This window comes from Armigeres subalbatus, chromosome 3 (genome assembly GCF_024139115.2).
Source record: "Armigeres subalbatus isolate Guangzhou_Male chromosome 3, GZ_Asu_2, whole genome shotgun sequence".
Taxonomy (NCBI): Eukaryota; Metazoa; Arthropoda; class Insecta; order Diptera; family Culicidae; genus Armigeres; species Armigeres subalbatus.
The window spans coordinates 295,242,456-295,259,864 of NC_085141.1; the positions used below are offsets into that span (position 1 = coordinate 295,242,456).

Here is a 17,409-nt window from a genome sequence, read left to right on the forward strand (position 1 = left end):
ATGAAAGATTTTACTGATGCTGTTCATAATTATCCCAAATGCCTTCATGTCGAATGACCTTAGGCCAAATAGTGTTATGTTAATGGCCAGCTTCATTCAGGGAAATGTCATATTCTTAGAAGTGTATCGGGAAGTATCGTTTTCGGAAATATCATTTTCGTTGAAGTCATTTTCCGGAGAATGTTATTATCGGGAAAATGTTATTGTCAAGGTCTTGGTATTTTTGAGGAATTCGGGCAATTTGTTTTCGGAACATTGTACAATGCCAAAAAACCTCGGGTGAACTAAATAAGACGGATTTTAAATTAAGACGTTTTCTAAACAATAGCAACCCCAATAACCTCCCGCATTCCAAAAGTCCCTCCCAGCCTGTCTATAATAGTTTCCTTTGGGTAGAGAATACGTGTTTACAAAATGAAAATAAAATAACCTACCCCTATCCACTCAAATCGTTTCCTTAGGACAGACAAAATTTGAAACAAATTTGGTTCAAATCGGTCTATCGTCGCCTCCTTAACATGAAAAATATGTGTTCCAAATTTGGTTGAAATCGGCCAAGGGGTTTAGAAGTTATACTGAGTTGATCGAAAACTAAGAAATACCTCTCCCCGCACATCCTCCCCCTTTTACAAAGAGCATGCTTAACCCCCAATTGTCGTCTCCTTGAGATAAAGAATGTGTGTACCAAATTTGGTTGAAATCAGCCAAGGGGTTCAGAAGTTATACTGAGTTGATAGAAACCTAAGCAATACCCCTCCCCGCACACCCTCCCTCTTTTTCCGAAGAGCATGCAATCGTCGTCTCCTTAAGATAAAGAATGTGTGTTTCAAATTTGGTTGAAATCGGTCAAGGGGTTCAGAAAATACACTGAGTTGATCGATAACTAAGCAATACCCCTCCCCGCACACCTCAATAGCAATACCAGCAATACCCCTCCCCCTTTTTTCGAAGAGCATGCAATCGTCGTCTCCTTAAGATAAAAAATGTGTGTTCCAAATTTGGTTGAAATCGGCCAAGGGGTTCAGAAGATACACTGAGTTGATCGATAACTTAGCAATACACCTCCCCCCACATCCTCCCCCTTTTCCAAAGAGCATCCCCAACCACACTATCGTCGTCTCCTTAACATGAAGAATGTGTGTTCCAAATTTGGTTGAAATCGGTCAAGGGGTTCAGAAGATACACTGAGTTGATCGATAACTAAGCAATACCCCTCCCCGCACACCCTCCTCTTTTTCCGAAGAGCATGCAATCGTCGTCTCCTTAAAATAAAGAATGTGTGTTCCAAATTTGGTTGAAATCGGTCAAGGGGTTCAGAAGATACATTGAGTTGATCGATAACTAAGCAATACCCCTCCCCGCACACCCTCCCCCTTTTTTCCGAAGAGCATGCAATCGTCGTCTCCTAAAGATAAAAAATGTTTGTTCCAAATTTGGTTGAAATCGGTCAAGGGGTTCAAAAGTTACACTGAGTTGATCAATAACTAAGCGATACACCTCCCCCCACACCCTCCCCCTTTTCTAAACAGCATGCTTTGGCCTCACATTGTCGTCTCCTTAAGATAAAGAATGTGTGTTCCAAATTTGGTTGAAATCGGCCAAGGGGTTTACAAAGTACACTGAGTTGATCAATAACTAAGCAATACCCCTCCCCCCACACCCTCCCTCTTTTCCAAAGAGCATCCCTAACCACCCCTATCGTCGTCTCCTTAAGATAAAGAATGTGTGTTCCAAATTTGGTTGAAATCGGTCAATGGGTTCAGAAGTTATGCTGGAACATACATACAAACATACATACAAACATACAAACATTGAGTTTTATATATATAGAAGATAGATAAATAGATAAATAAATAAAAATGAATTAATATTATCCTAAGTATTAAATTAAATGTGGCAGTTACACAATGTTGTTATAGAAACTCTAAGAGTTTTGAGTTTGAATTTTGGTATGGGTTATGATATCATGAAAACAGTTTATTAATACTTATTTTTTATTTATTTTATTCAAATTTTTAAAATATCGAACACTTTTGAATTATTATCAGCACAGTTTGAGTATAGTTTTGCTTTAATTTTATTTTCCGACAATGGAATGAAACAGTGAAATTTTGGGTTCCTTGGATCGTTTTCGCGTTATTAAATTGCTCGCTGAGCTCTGAAGCCTTTATTTCGTACTCTTCAGTAGTAGTAAAACAAAATGATAATTTGGTTAAATCTTTTCTTTTCTACGATTTGCCCAATCAAAAAGTTCTTTCGCAGTTTTAATTGGATGCTCACGTTCTTTGGCTAAACTTGCTCTTGTGGGCATGCGCTTAATTGTTCCTCCAATAGCATCACAAGGACCTTTGCCATGTGATGTAGCAAAAAAAATGCCATTCTGCATCAATTCCGTACATTGATTTAAATTGACATAGGCTCGAAAAATTCTCACGATTTTTGTACTGCGACGCTGCTCCATCAGACATGAAATATATCTTTCTGACTACTTTATTCTTATAACTAGTTTATTTGTGGACGCAATAGCGCCCGCGGCAAGCGTTTTTTTTTCAATTTTTAAAAGTGATAGATTCTTTTCTGCATTTAAAAAAATCAAAATTTTCAACCTCTGTTGTCTGTGATTTTTTCATCAAATGCTGTGTCTGGTTGTCACTGGTATTGTTTTCTGCATCTAATAATAAAAAAGAATTGAAGTGTCAAATATTTTATTTTTTGTGAGAATTTCCCCGCGTGCTGCGTCTGGTTGGCTAGTCACCGGACAGACAAACAGGCCTATTATATATATGACGCGTAAAAAGTTAATCATTTTTTCAATAAACAAGTTTACGGATACTGAATCGTGTCTTAAATCTTCGGAAATTATAATAAAACTTAAGTGTTCAATTTGCGTACTTCCATTAAAATAAATAACGAATGGATGAATTGTAGCTTGTTGTACGTTCCAGTGATGGGACTGCACTTCATCTTGCAATACAAAGCTGTAATTTTCAGAAAAATCACAAATGACTAAAAATTCACCATTTTGTAATGTATTTTCGTATTTTTAAAAGCTGGATTGTTCTGTTTTAATGAAATCGTGAGGATTAAACTTTCTAATTTCAAGCAAAAATATGACACAAACTCATCTACAGGTTTTACAATAGTTTCTATGTCACACCTATCCGTGGTCACCCATTGCTCAAATGATAACTGATCAATATATTTTTCTTCAAACTCAGCGAATAAAGTATTTTCCAATGATGAAGAATCTGGACAATCCGAACAAGATCGTAGATAGCAATTTGATGTTGTATTTTCACACAAAAGACTACCAGTTAACATTTTAATATCCTTTGTTAAATTGATTCTTTTCAAACTATGTAAAATAAGATTAATATTCTCATGGGTTGTGCACACACACATTATGTGTTCCTGAATTGGAAAGAAGCTTACATTGCCTTGGCCGAAGGCTTGCAAATGAGGAAAACCTATTTTAATATTATCGTGAATTTCCTTGAAGCGTGTGTACGCTTCTTTCAAAGTCGTCATCATTAATCGTTTTTGGATTGCTTGACGCTTTCCATCTTTTTACTGATACATAATCTTTTGACCAGGCATAGCTCGACTTACTTCATCATCTTCAAAATATTGAACTACTATTTCTTTTGTCTCATCTGTTAATGCAGTACTAGACCTAGTATTTTTGGTTGAAAGACAGTTATTCTTCAATTGTTTTGCCTCTTTTACTGTATTTCTATTGGTTTTGAACTCATCAATGGCATCCTGAATAGACCACGAACTTGGCAGCATCGACAAAATCAATAATTTTCTTTCCTTGTCGTGGCTGCATTCGAGAACCTTTCCTTCATATTTATAATTACCTCATCGTAGTCTGTATTTTCCACATCATCAGGTCCTAATTTGAAGAGGTTTTTTCATACAGCTTCGTTTATTTCACGGTATTTTTTTTCGGGTAATAAACGTAGTCCATCTTACTCCATTTAATCGGAGTCACTTTTATCCCAGCTATGCCCTCGTTAAAGCGTTCGATGTTGACCTTTTGGATACACTCATCTTCCGATTGATTTGTTGAAACAGATTTCGCTGATGGTACGGTGGCAAGGCTCTCAGCACTTAATACTTCTGGTAATTCCTCAGTTGTTGTCGATACATCTGGCAATTCCTCAGTTGCTGTCGTTTTCGAACTTCCTGCGCTCTGCTCAACCGATGATATTCAGATTGCTCTTTTGTCAACGTTTAGACGGCAGGACGTGCAAATGCGTAAATTTGTATTCAATGTGGACATTGGAGCATAACCAGTCGCTTTCAGTTTATCTATGGTGCTTTCGGTGAGATTTCGTAACTCTTTTGAACACTTTTTTCCATCAAACGGCCTACAACAGTTGAGAAAGCGGCTACTCATGTTGTTCGTAATATTTCAATAAACAAAATCACTTTTAAGTTTTTACTGACTAGTTTGGTGTCATTTGGTTGACTGAAGAAAAAAATTACTATAAGATCTTTAACAACCTTAGTAGTAGTATTTTTTTTGCTTTTTCGTGAGCATTGTCATGGTATGTACCTATCATGCATTTGTTGTTGTTGAAGATACCCGTTTCCTCCCGATCATAAAGTCTATTCTCTAAGAGGTATATTTTTTGCAGGTAAACTATAGACGTACACGTGTATATAAATCTTTGATTTTGCATGTTTCTATCAACGTTATTATCAACAGGTTTCAACACTATTAAAAGAATTTTTCGCCAGTCACGTGCAATGAAAATTATGACACTATCAATACTTTTGATCACAACACTGGATCGTGTCTAAGTTTCTTATAGATGCTATGAATAATTAAATCAAAATATCATGAAAACAACTTGTTTAAATCACGTCCCTTAACAATAAAATCTGCATCAAACTGAAATTCTCGAAATAACTTACAAAGAAAAAATTTTTTTTTACTAAATGTGAAAATTGTGAAATGTTTGAAATGTCATAACTTTTTTGTTTATTAGTTTACCATCACCAAATTTTTATGGTAGATAGCTAATATAATGGACCGTTTTCCTAAAAAATTACGTTCGAAAAAGATAGGGTTTTGAGATATTTGAGTTTTGTGACAAAATGATATTTTTAAAGGCAAAAAAATTTTTTTTTACTGTGCACATTTTCTTAAGAATCACCATTTAGTTGTCTAACTTTGCTGAAAAAATCATAACAATCGAACATTCCGTTTTTGCTGTGCAGCTTTTTAAATATTTTTGAACCATTTTCACATACACCCTTTTGAAAAGTTAGTCGTGACTCAATATGAAGATTTGATATCGAAAAATGACGATTTAGATGAAATTGAAAAACTGTGCAGAGTTTCAAATATTTTCGAAATGGTCGCTCAGGATCGACTGACATGCCCCCGTGGAATGCCTCAGGATTGTATAACATTTCACCGAAAACTATTTAGCGGAATTCATTTTCGCGGTTGAACATTTCGCGGAATAACATTTGGCGGTTTGTAACTTTTCGCGGTACGACATTTGGCGGTTTGTACCTTTTCCCCGAATGACTTTTAGCGGAATGTACCATTTCGCGGAATGCACCATTTCGTGGAATATAAATAATAATAGCCTTTGTTTATTCAGCATTCCCACAATTATTACCTGCGAGGTCTCTAAGCCAAGTTACCATTTTGTTTTGCATTCGTTTAACACGAGATTAACACGTTGAAACTTTAGCCGAAAGCCGAAAAAAAAATTTCGATAAATTTCCTAGACCGGGCTAGAAGCTGAACCTAGCCTCTTTCAGCATAGTCTTGCTTGGCAGTCACGCATCTTCCCGCACGGCTAAGGAACGCCTCCCAGAATATTTAGAAGAAGATTTCAAAATTTCAATTGCCCCTTATATCGGGCAGATACATCCATTTAAAGAAGACGTTACCCCTCCTTTTGCCTTATACCGGGCAGACGCATTCATTTAAAGAAGGCATTATCAACTCCTTTCGCCTTATCCCGCTTTTTACGCAACGGTGCCATAATGCTTTGAATCACCCCTTTTGACATATGATGTGTCCAACATTTTTTTTATAGTTGGATCCGAGGATGGATCTTGGCAGTCTATGATTCGTTTCGATTCGTTGAAACTTTGAAAACATTAAACTGTCTCATTTTTTCCAAAGTTTCAAACATGCTCCTGAAATGTGGTTTGAATCTGCTGTAATTTATTGTTTCCCTTCTTAACTTTCCTACAAATTTTCTGTTTTAGGTATCAAGAAACATATGGGCGTTGTCATCAGGACTAATAGTAACTCTCTCACATACTCATGATTCTCATGTGTCCAGCACAAAAACGAAATTATTTCGGATGAAAAGAAGCCGGACCATCGTCACTCTCGCATGCTCCAATGAATCTAATCTCAGTCTGAGCTCCTGAGTAATTGGAAGAGGGCGAAATAAACATTATTTCTATAATTATGCCCAATATAATCAAAACGCAAATACTCATATACCTTTACAACGGAAATTGTCGTTGAGTTTGATCAAAACGAAGACACGTTAACAGGTGCTTCGAAGTTTCCGCTTTAAAGATAATTGTTAATTTTTCAACCATAATAAATTTTAATAAAATCAATTATTTATTGATTAAGTTAATATAAATCAACTAAATATTCATAATAAATCCCCAAAGAGTGTACATATTCACTCCATATTGTAACCGCAGAGGTGGGAAACTTGCTATTAGATTCTATTTGAAATACAACATTAATTAAGCAATTGGTTTTTTACTTGAGTTTATCACATTATAGAGTAAAGTGAAAGGAGCTGTTTATTTTTACGGAAATCGCAACTACATATATAGCTCAAATTGGCGCACACACCTTACTCTAGCATTCTCATTCTGGAAGATATATGAATATTTATTAAAATAGTGAGCAAGAATCAGATTTTTATTTTCGAAAACGGTCAGCGAAGATCCGCTTTTTTTTCATTGACTAAGGACATATATCTGGTATTTTCTTTCCTGCAGCGAAATAGTTTGGATCGGTTTGAGTGCTGCAATTTATTTTTATGTGAACTTCAATATCACCGGGGCTTTGATCTTCGAAATCTATGCAATATCCTGAAAAATATATCCACAGGAACATTAGTTGAGTATCAATCATATAAAACCAGGAGAGAAAACTGTATTATTGTATTCACCAGATACATATTTACCAAAGGTGAAAAAATATGACAGTTCTGGGAACAGAGTCCAGTTCATGGCTACTAAGATTTCAGCAAAAAAATGTACACAGCATATGTCAAATTCGATTCACCCCTTGTTAATTTATGGCTAGCGTAAAAAGCTGGATATCAGGCAGATGCATCCATTTAAAGAAGGCGTTACCCCTCCCTTCGCCTTATACCGGGCAGATGCATATATTTAAAGAAGGCGTTACCTCTCCCTTCGCCTTATATCGGGCAGACGCATTCTTTTAAAGAAGGCATTATCAACTCCTTTCGCTTTATACCAGGCAGATGCATCCATTTAAAGAAGTCGTTACCCCTGCCTTCGCCTCATACCGGGCAGATGTATCCATTTAAAGAAGGCATTACCCCTCCCTTCGCCTCATACCGGGCAGATGTATCCTTTAAAGAAGGCATTACCCCTCCCTTCGCCTTATACCGGGCAGATGCATCTATTTAAAGAAGGCGTTACCCCTCCCTTCACCTTATACCAGGCAAATGCATCCATTTAAAGAAGGCGTTACCTCTCCCTTCGCCTTATTCCAGGCAGACGCATTCTTTTAAAGAAGGCATTATCAACTCACTCGCCTTATACCAGGCAGATGCATCCATTTAAAGAAGTCGTTACCCCTCCCTTCGCCTTATACATCCATTTAAAGAAGGCGTTACCTCTCCCTTCGCCTTATACCGGGCAGACGCATTCTTTTGAAGAAGGCATTATCAACTCCTTTCGCCTTATATCAGGCAGATGCATCCATTTAAAGAAGGCGTTACCCCTCCCTTCGCCTTATACCGGGCAGATGCATCTATTTAAAGAAGGCGTTACCCCTCCCTTCGCCTTATACCGGGCAGACGCATTCTTTTGAAGAAGGCATTATCAACTCCTTTCGCCTTATACCAGGCAGATGCATCCATTTAAAGAAGGCGTTACCCCTCCCTTCGCCTTATACTGGGCAGATGCATCTATTTAAAGAAGGCGTTACCTCTCCCTTCGCCTTATACCGGGCAGACGCATTCTTTTAAAGAAGGCATTATCAACTCCTTTCGCTTTATACCGGGCAGATGCATCCATTTAAAGAAGGCGTTACCCCTGCCTTCGCCTCATACCGGGCAGATGCATCCATTTAAAGAAGGCATTACCCCTCCCTTCGCATTATACCGGGCAGATGCATCCATTTAAAGAAGGCGTTACCCCTCCCTTTGCCTTAAACCGGACAGACGCGTTCTTTTACAGAAGGCATTATCGACTCCTTTCACCTTATACCGAACAAATGCATCCATTTAAAGAAGGCGTAACCCCTCCCTTCGCCTTATATCGGGAAGACGTGTTCTTTGAAAGAAAACATTAGCAACTCCTTTCGCCTTATAACGGGCCGTAGATATGGTGGGGTTTCAGGTTTTGAAAAATTAGTACAATATCGGGTTCGGGTCGGGTACGGGTTTAAGAAATTAAATACTGAAAATTATTTTATTCAGTTTTGTTAATTGTGAGACCAGAAAATATCTAGTTTGAATTTTTCGGATAAAAATTTTGTGCGGGCTTAAATAATTAAATTATGTCGGGTTCGGGTCGAGTACGGGTTTACGAATGCAAAAATTTCCGGGAACGGGTCGAGTTCGGGTTTGCATTAAATCCAAAAAAATAGCCCGGATTTCATGTAATAAAGCAGAAATCGGTAATTATTGGAATGATAATTATTCTAACTGAATTCCGCCAAATGGCATTCCGCGGAATGATTTTCGGTGAAAAGGTACATTCCGCGAGATGTCTTTCGGAAAAAAGGTGCATTCCGCGAAATGTGTTTCGGAGAGTTGATACATTCTGCGGAATGCCGTACCGCGAAAAAAAATTCCGCGCAATGTTTTTCGGCGAAATAGTATACAACCAGAAATAGCGTTACAGAGAGAATTGATCCCTGCGGCACTCCGTTTTCCAGTTGATGCTTGCCAGACAGATGTCCTCCCACGGACACTTGGAACTTTCACTCCAAGAGAAAGCTTCGTAGGAAGTGCATCATCCGACGACGAATCGGCCATGTCTTTAAGAGTACGCAGTATGCCATGCCGCCAGGTGGTGTCATCCAGAACCAGATCCAGTAAGGCTGTCGGTCAGTGCTCGTCAACGGTTGGTAGAGATCTCTCTAGTTCGCCAAAGTAAGTATCAGTACCATGGCCTGAGCGGAAAGCGTGTTCTCGCTTATCAAGCCTATTACCGATTCCAGCTTAGTTATCAGTCAACGGATGATTATCCGCTCTAGCAGCTTCGCCATGCAGCTAGTGAGCGATAATGGTTGAGATGGGAATGACGATGGCGTTTTGCCAGCTATCCGTTGTGCCTGATTTTATTGAGTGCTATCTTCACGGATCAGTTTAGGGGATATTGTCTTCACGTATAGGAGTAGGCGTAGAAGCTAGGGATCGAATCGGGACCTGTAGAGACACTTCGCCCTTTGTCGAGGGCGCACAATAGCTCATTCAGGGTGTATGCGATTGCGACACCTGTTTCCAAAACATTTTGTTTGATCATAGTAGCTGCGCGTGGTCAAGAGCTCCAGTGACAACCACCAAACAAAACGACACGAGCTTGCTCAACATCTATAAATAAAAGGCGCATCAGCTGATGGATCATTATGAAACTGGACCGCAACCAATTAAGACCAGCAGTAGGAAGAAATCAAAGCTACTACAATATTATAATTCTAGTCCAACATTTGGAAAGGGCGTAACAGCCAATAATTATTCCTTCTGATTCTTCATCTACATATATATGTAGCTAATATGTAGACGAATAATCAAAGGAATAAATGTCCGCTCTTACGCCCTTTTCAATTTTTGGTCTAGAATTTTAATCAAATATCAAATAAATAGTATACGAGTCGTTGACGAAGAAAATGCTACTAGTCATGAAAAGAAGTACAATTAACTTGAAACTCTTTACAACGAAGCCCTTACCAAAATAGAAACAATGATCGAAGAATTTGAAATGAAAACCCGAGCAACGTTGTCCGTACACATGCCTGGGACCTCAGCTTGAGCAAATCTACCATCGAATCAACCCGTTATAATCAAGCCCAATCGTTCCGTACTCCCTTGCTGATCTTTGATGGCCGTTACGAATCATGGCCACGCTTCAAGTCGATATTTCAAGACATAATGCAACGATCAAACGATTCTGATGCAGAGGCGTGTAACTGCATTTTGTTCCAATATGTTCCGTCCACCAGTGAAGCAAGTTCTTCTGATTACAGCTATATGGTGAATATGATGTCCAAGAGTAGCGAGCATATCAAGTTCGAGCGTTGTTAGATTCTGGATCTCAAATCAATTTACTATCGGAATCCTTATTGAAGAAACTGAATCTTCCAAAACAACCGGCTAACGTTCCCGTCATCGAGTGGTGGTGAGAATGGCATCCAGCTACCTATAACAATTTCTCTGCTTACGTTGATTGCCTTGTCACACCAAAGGTAACCGGATCCGTTCCATCAGAAAATGTTCAAGTAGATGCCTGGAACATTCTCCCTGGTATTAGATTAGCTGATCCACCATTCAATAAATTTCGTGAAGTTGAAATGCTGAGTGGAGCTTAAATTTTCTTCCCTATTCCATAGATTGTCGGCAAGCTTGATCTGGTTTTGCTTCAGATCCTTATATGAAACAAAGTTCGGATAGGTTGTAGCTGGATCACTCGAAGAAACAGAGGAAGATTCTCCAGTATACGCAAATTTGGCTGTGACCGACAGATTGGAAGAATTTTACAGCGTTTATTTATTCAAGAACCAGCCAATAGCATTAAACCATTGCCGGAAGTGAGAGAAGAAGACGATTCCCCTGGTCTCCAAAGCCGAAAATATTATCTGCCATCCAGTAGCAACACCAAATTGCGAGTAGGAGTAGTGTTTGATGCGTTTGTACTATCAAAGCATTCGCCATCAGAAACCACCACGTGGGAGAAATCAAACCTAACACCAAACCTTGAAACTCTTTCTTCTTCTGTTGGATAAATTCTCGCTTAACTTTTCAAAAGGACCTAAGTAACATTTTTTTCATGAATTAATTTGAATACTGCAATCAATAGCTTTCATGTTGTTCTGTTGTTTGCGCTATTCAAATTAATTCATGAAAAAAATGTTACTTAGGTCCTTTTGAAAAGTTAAGCGAGAATTGTCCTGCCGTTCCATTACTCTGCCATCTCATTTTGAATTCACGTCCGAATACAAAATACAGGGTGATGTCGATGTTGTACTCATAGTCGGTATTAGGAGAAAGCTCTATGCTACCGTAATCTGGAAAAGCGACGTAAGCGCCAATTTACAACATGCATGTTGCATGTTTAGCTCGATGAGTAGCACTCGTTAACACCATTGTTGGAAAATGCCGTATACGTCACTTTTTCAGATTACGGCAGTATGAACCTTCGTTCTGCTTCTGCTTTTGCCTTCTGAAATAATGAAGGGTAGTTGGAGGTCACCGATCTCTAGTTCTTCCGCTGCTGTTTTGGGGTATCCGTCAATCCGTCCAATTGTTTGAGTTTACGGCTCGCTGTTGCCTATTGCCTGTTCTCCATAGCTCCATAGTCGTACTAAACGGTGATGTCCTCGACACAAAATTCTCCCACGACTGCTTGCTGTTGCAGATCTAGTTTCCTGGAAAATCGCTAGCGCTTCGGGTTCATCAGGACCGTTTTTTTGTAGGCGTCGAAGGAATCTTAGACACTTCCTCGCCACAGAATTTCTTTCTTGCTTCAGAACAACACTATGGTACCGCTTGTTTGTGGTATAGATTAAGTCGCTGCTGATATTATAAGCTCTGAAAAAAGATTCTCTTTCGATCCGAAATTCGCTTGACGTGAATTCCGCATAATTCCGGAAAGATTCCCGTGGAAATTTTAAAGAATAAAATTATGGGGAACTTCATGGGGAAATTCCAAAAATATTTCCAGGGGATTCTTGCAATTGCTAAAAAATATATTGTGAAAATTACGAACAGTTTCAAAAGTTCACAAGAATTTCGCAACAAACTCGAGATAATTTTCTTTTTAAATTTTTTGTAAAATTTTGACAGTTATATCAGTTATATCAGAATATTCCATGGGAAAGATATATCGGTTTATCGGAGAATAAGAATTATAATTACACAAATATCAGTTCAATCAAAGGTAATTGCCTATTTCCGGGGATTAATGTGGAATTGTTAATTATAATAACATAACATTAAATTAATGTTATGTGGAAGATATTGATTTGGAAAATGTATTGGAGGTAACCACTTTCCCTTCGATGGGACTCGAACCCATGACCCTACAGTACGCTAGACTGGTGCTTTAACCAACTAAGCTACGAAGGACCTCCGTCGGCCTTCGCAACCTAGAGGCTACTGAACGCGCTCAAGATTCCCAAATTGGACGTCTGGCGGCTATACACATTCTTCATCAGCAACGGTACTGGTCAAGTGAGGTTGTGTAAGCTATTTGCAGTCTAATGTGGACGTGTACTATACACATGTGGAAGTATTGGCTTGAGAAATGGATTGCGAGTGATTTGACTATGCGTCCAATTTGGGAATCTTGAGCTCGTTCAGTAGCCTCTAGGTTACGAAGGCCGACGGAGGTCCTTCGTAGCTTAGTTGGTTAAAGCACCAGTCTAGAGTACTGTAGGGTCATGGGTTCGAGTCCCATCGAAGGGAAAGTGGTTACCTCCAATACATTTTCCAAATCAATATCTTCCACATAACGTACATATTCACATATGAGTTTTCATAACATTGTAAAATACACAAATATGCTTTCCAGACTTCCAGAACACCAATACAATTTTTGGGAATGTCCCTTAAAATGGTGCTCACGAAAATTATAAAGGAATATTTGAGATTGTGCAATGGTGAAGGCATTCAAAATCTCCTACTGCTCAGTGACTACTTTTTCTTTCCGCCTTAGCCCATATTGATTGCACAATTGCGCCACGAATGATTTACAAAGTAACAATTTGCAACAAACGAAAGCGAAAATGATCATTATCGGAACCAGTGATCCAGATTCCGTGTCGGCAACCGGCTGGCTCTCCTCAAAGCTGCCGGGCTAATCACACACATCGGAGAGTTAGTTGTTCACGACTGCCGATGACAAACGACAAATGGTTCTGCGCACGATTTGCTACAATTGCAGAAACACTTCTGGGTAATGGGTATTCTCTACAAGTATCTAACGGTCGGTAGTGAGCCGGCATTCATTCGTTGCCCACCTAATAATAACGAAGCAAATTGTTGGGCTTTTGTTGTTTCGTTGTTGCATCTATAGCTATGGCAGGAAAAAATGAAGTTGGAAACAACCCAGCGACCGGAGCGCGGCGGTGACTCGCGTTCGTAGTGCGCTGCTTGCCAGCGCGCGGATGACGTAAAAGTAACGAGAGACGGAACTTCACGTCACGGCAGCAGTTGAAAATCCCAACGTAAAAGCGCGCGGCGGCATTATGATCATTTATGCTCGCGTCTCAGATGACTTTGTTTCCAACGTTAATGTGGGAAGTTAGATAGCTATATGGTTCTCAGATTTGTTCTAGCCGTTCGACAGCTTTCAGCACAGCTCGGCGGCACTACGTAAGACAGAGCTGATGCAGAGTACACCCAGGTTTTTTTTTACGAGGGGGATACGTACCTCGCAAAAAAAAACCGTGTAAAAAAAAACCGCGTTAATTCGAAAATCCGTGTAAAAAAAACCGTGCTAATTCGAAAATCCGTGTAAAAAAAACCGTGTTAATTCGAAAATCCGTGTAAAAAAAGACCGCGTTAATTCGAAAATCCGTGTAAAAAAATACCATCGAAAAATTTTCTAAGTCCTTTTCATTGAAAAAGACTTAGAAAATGTATTGATAAGTGAAAAGTTTATCAGTCTATTTGATTGACAAAACTTAAGAAACTGGGTATTGCCGGAACGGGCTCGATGAGTGAAAGCCGGAATTTGGTGTTTGGCATTTTGAGTTTAAGATGGCCGACTTCCAGTTAGACCTGTGATTTTCTTATACCGTCGCCGCGTCGGCGTGCCGCTGTATGTGAATTTACCACGCCACCGAATATTTTCTACCATATCGATGGATATTGGAGAACTGTTAAAGAAGTAGGTTGAAGGGTGTTGTACAATTTTGAAGTGGATTTTTACTGTTAAGTTCAGTTTTATCTAGCAGCATGAAGATTATTTAATTACTTACTTATGAATCTTGTACGCCTCCGGTGGAGCAAAGGGCCGACTTGAAAGATCTCCATCCTGAGCGACGACCAGCTATCGCTTTTACCTGTAGCCAGGTTAGATTAAGGTCGACTTCTTCTATGAGCCGTCATGAGCCTCTGGGTTTGCCTCTGCTGCGATGTCCCGCTGCGTTCCAGTCTAATGCTAGTTTGCATATTTCGTTTCCGCTCCTTCGTGAAGTGTGGCCGATCCAGCCCCACTTCCGATCCCGAGTTTCCATTACTATCGGCCTCGGCCTTACTATCGGACAATGGAGCTCATTGTTTGAGATCCAGTTGTAAGGCCACCAGGCATAAATTATGTACCGTAGGCATCTGTTGATGAACAACCGTATAACAGTACAGATTTCACGTTAGAGTTGAAAATTCGGTTTTTGATGCGTTATATCTGCCTGTTCTTCCAGATATTACTTAAACTCGCAAAGGCAGCCCTTGCTTTCTTGATCCGGGCGCCTATGTTGATCTTGGTACCGCCGTCTGACGCCAAATGGCTTCCAAAATATTCGAACTTTTCAACATTCTCCACTGATTGTCCAACTACTGTAAAACTGGAAGAGGTTGCGTGTTTACGTCCTACGATTTGGTTTTGTTGACGTTGATGACTAAACCTGCGGAAGACGAGTCGTTGAGCTTACTCTGCATATCAGAGCACCGTTGAGCGAGAAGTTCACGTCATCAGCCTATTCGATGTCGTTTAGATTCTCCATGGTTAAAGGCTGCCATAGGTTTGGCACCTACCAGATTAACGTCGATTACAATAAGGAACAGTAACGGTGATGGAATACACCCTTGTCTCACACCAGCTACGACCCGGATAGAGCCACACACGACCCCATTGTGCAGTACTCTGCACAAGAAGACCTCGTACTATGCCTCGATGAGGCCGATAATTTTTTCAGGAACACCCTTGCGTCCCAGGGTCCCCACATATTCTCAAGAATACCAAGTAAAGGGGCTCTTGGAATTCGTTGACCTGCTCCAGAATGATACGGAGCGTGACAATAAGGTCCACACAGGATCTTCCGGCACGGAACCCGGTCTGCTGCCGCCTGAAAGTCGCATCGATCTTTTCCTGAATTCGGGCTAGGATAACTTTGCATAGAACTTTGAAGACGGTACACAGCAACATCATGTCTGATAACTGACGAGTACACAGTCAGGTCATCCTTTTTGGGCACCTTCACTAAGATACTTTGCAACCAGTCGACCGAGAAGGTTGTGTGTCCTATATTACGAAATAAACGATGCAGAAGATGAGCAGATGTCATGGCAGATGTTTGAATCTCTAGCAGTGATGGCGCTTCGGTGTTGACGCGCGTTACACGTCGCATCCTGGACAGATCATGCTGAGGTGGTGGTGGCCTGGTTGGCACTTGAAAAAGGGTCGACCAATAACTGACCATTCGCGTCTTTTACAGGCATCGTTGCATTCATCTTTGCCTCGCTTAAGCGTTGTGAGATATCGTAGAGGAGGCGAGTGTCCCTGGATGCTGTGGCTCTCTCTCCCCTTCGTCGGCAAGCGAGTCCGCCCACGCACGCTTGTCCCGTCGACAAGCATAATTAAGTAAAATTTTATTTTTATTAGAAGCTTGCATTCTTGGCGCTTTTTTTAATTTCTAGTTTTTGTAGTAAGGAGGAATTTCAGCAGGAATCATCGGAGGAATTCTTGGAGAGTGTCTGGAGAACCTTCGGATAAATCTCCTGTGGAGCTTTCGGAAAAAATCTTTGAGGAACTTCCGCATGAATTCTCGGAGGAATTTCAGAAAAAAACGCCGGAGAAATTCCTTTGAGGAACTGCTGGAGGATTTTTTTATTCATATATTTATGTAGTAGGCATTCCGTGTTCTTAAGCGCTACTGAACCGTGATCTACTGTAGTATTCTGCTGTACAGAATCTATGGATACCCGTAGTTCGATATTGTTGTCGTTGTCGATATCATCGTGAGTCTTGTGTCCATTTGTCCATATGGTGAATCCAATGATCGTTGCTTTGTTCGGTTGCCATTTTTCGAAGTACGTTGGAGGAATGCCTTCGAGATCAGTTTTATCAGTTGTTGTCTGGCAGACGTGTCCGTGGGGCGTTACCTCAAACGCCACCGATGGGACTGCGCTACCGGTGACTGACGAGGGTTTGGAGAAGGGGATGGGAATCTAGCCCATGTTCATTCGCTTATAAGGCGAACGTATAGCCAACTACGCTACGGGACCACATGCCGGAAGAATTCCTTTGAGGATCTTCCGGCGGAATGCTTTTGAGGAACTTCCAGGGGAATTCTTTTAAGGAACTTCCAGTGGAATTCCTTTGTAGAACTTCAGGAGGAATTCCTTCCAGCAACTTCCGAAGAAATTTCTTCGAGAAACATCTGGAGGAATTTCTCGCTTAACTTTTCAAAAGGACCTAAACAACATTTTTTCAAATTAATTAATTTGAGTACTGCAATCAAAAGCTTTCATATTGGTCTGTGGATTGCAATATTCAAATTATTTCATTAAAACAAATGTTACTTAGGTCCTTTTGAAAAGTTAAGCTAGATTTCTCTGAGGAACACTCGGAGCAACTCTTGGAGGAAATTCTGGAGGAACTCTCGGTAGAGTTTCAGGAGGAATTCCCGGATAAAATTTCAAGATGAATTTCCAGGGGAGTTCTTGGAGGAACTTATGAAGAAATTTCAAGAAATATTTCTGGATGATTTCCTGAAGGAACTTTTGGAGGAATTTCTGGTGGAACTGGGGAAGGAATTTGTGGTGGAACTTTCGGAGGGATTGCTGGACGAACTTCCGGAGAAATTCCCGGACGAACTTCCGGAGGAACTTCCGGAGAAATTCCCGGAGGAACTTCCGGAGGAATTCCTGGAGGAACTTCCGGAGGAATTCCTGGAGGAACTTCCGGAGGAATTCCTGGAGGAACTTCCGGAGGAATTCCTGGAGGAACTTCCGGAGAAATTCCTGGAGGAACTTCCGGAGGAAT

The 17,409-nt window shown here is 40.2% G+C and overlaps 1 protein-coding gene and 1 non-coding gene across 2 annotated transcripts in view; both read left to right on the forward strand.

Annotated features, from left to right (window-relative positions):
• Nucleotides 1–17,409, forward strand: part of LOC134224895 (E3 ubiquitin-protein ligase goliath-like) — a 287,207-nt gene that overhangs the window by 232,180 nt on the left and 37,618 nt on the right. The window lies entirely within an intron of this gene.
• Trnas-aga (transfer RNA serine (anticodon AGA)) lies at nt 12,813–12,888 on the forward strand. Its single transcript has one exon. It is a non-coding gene; the product is annotated as a tRNA-Ser (tRNA).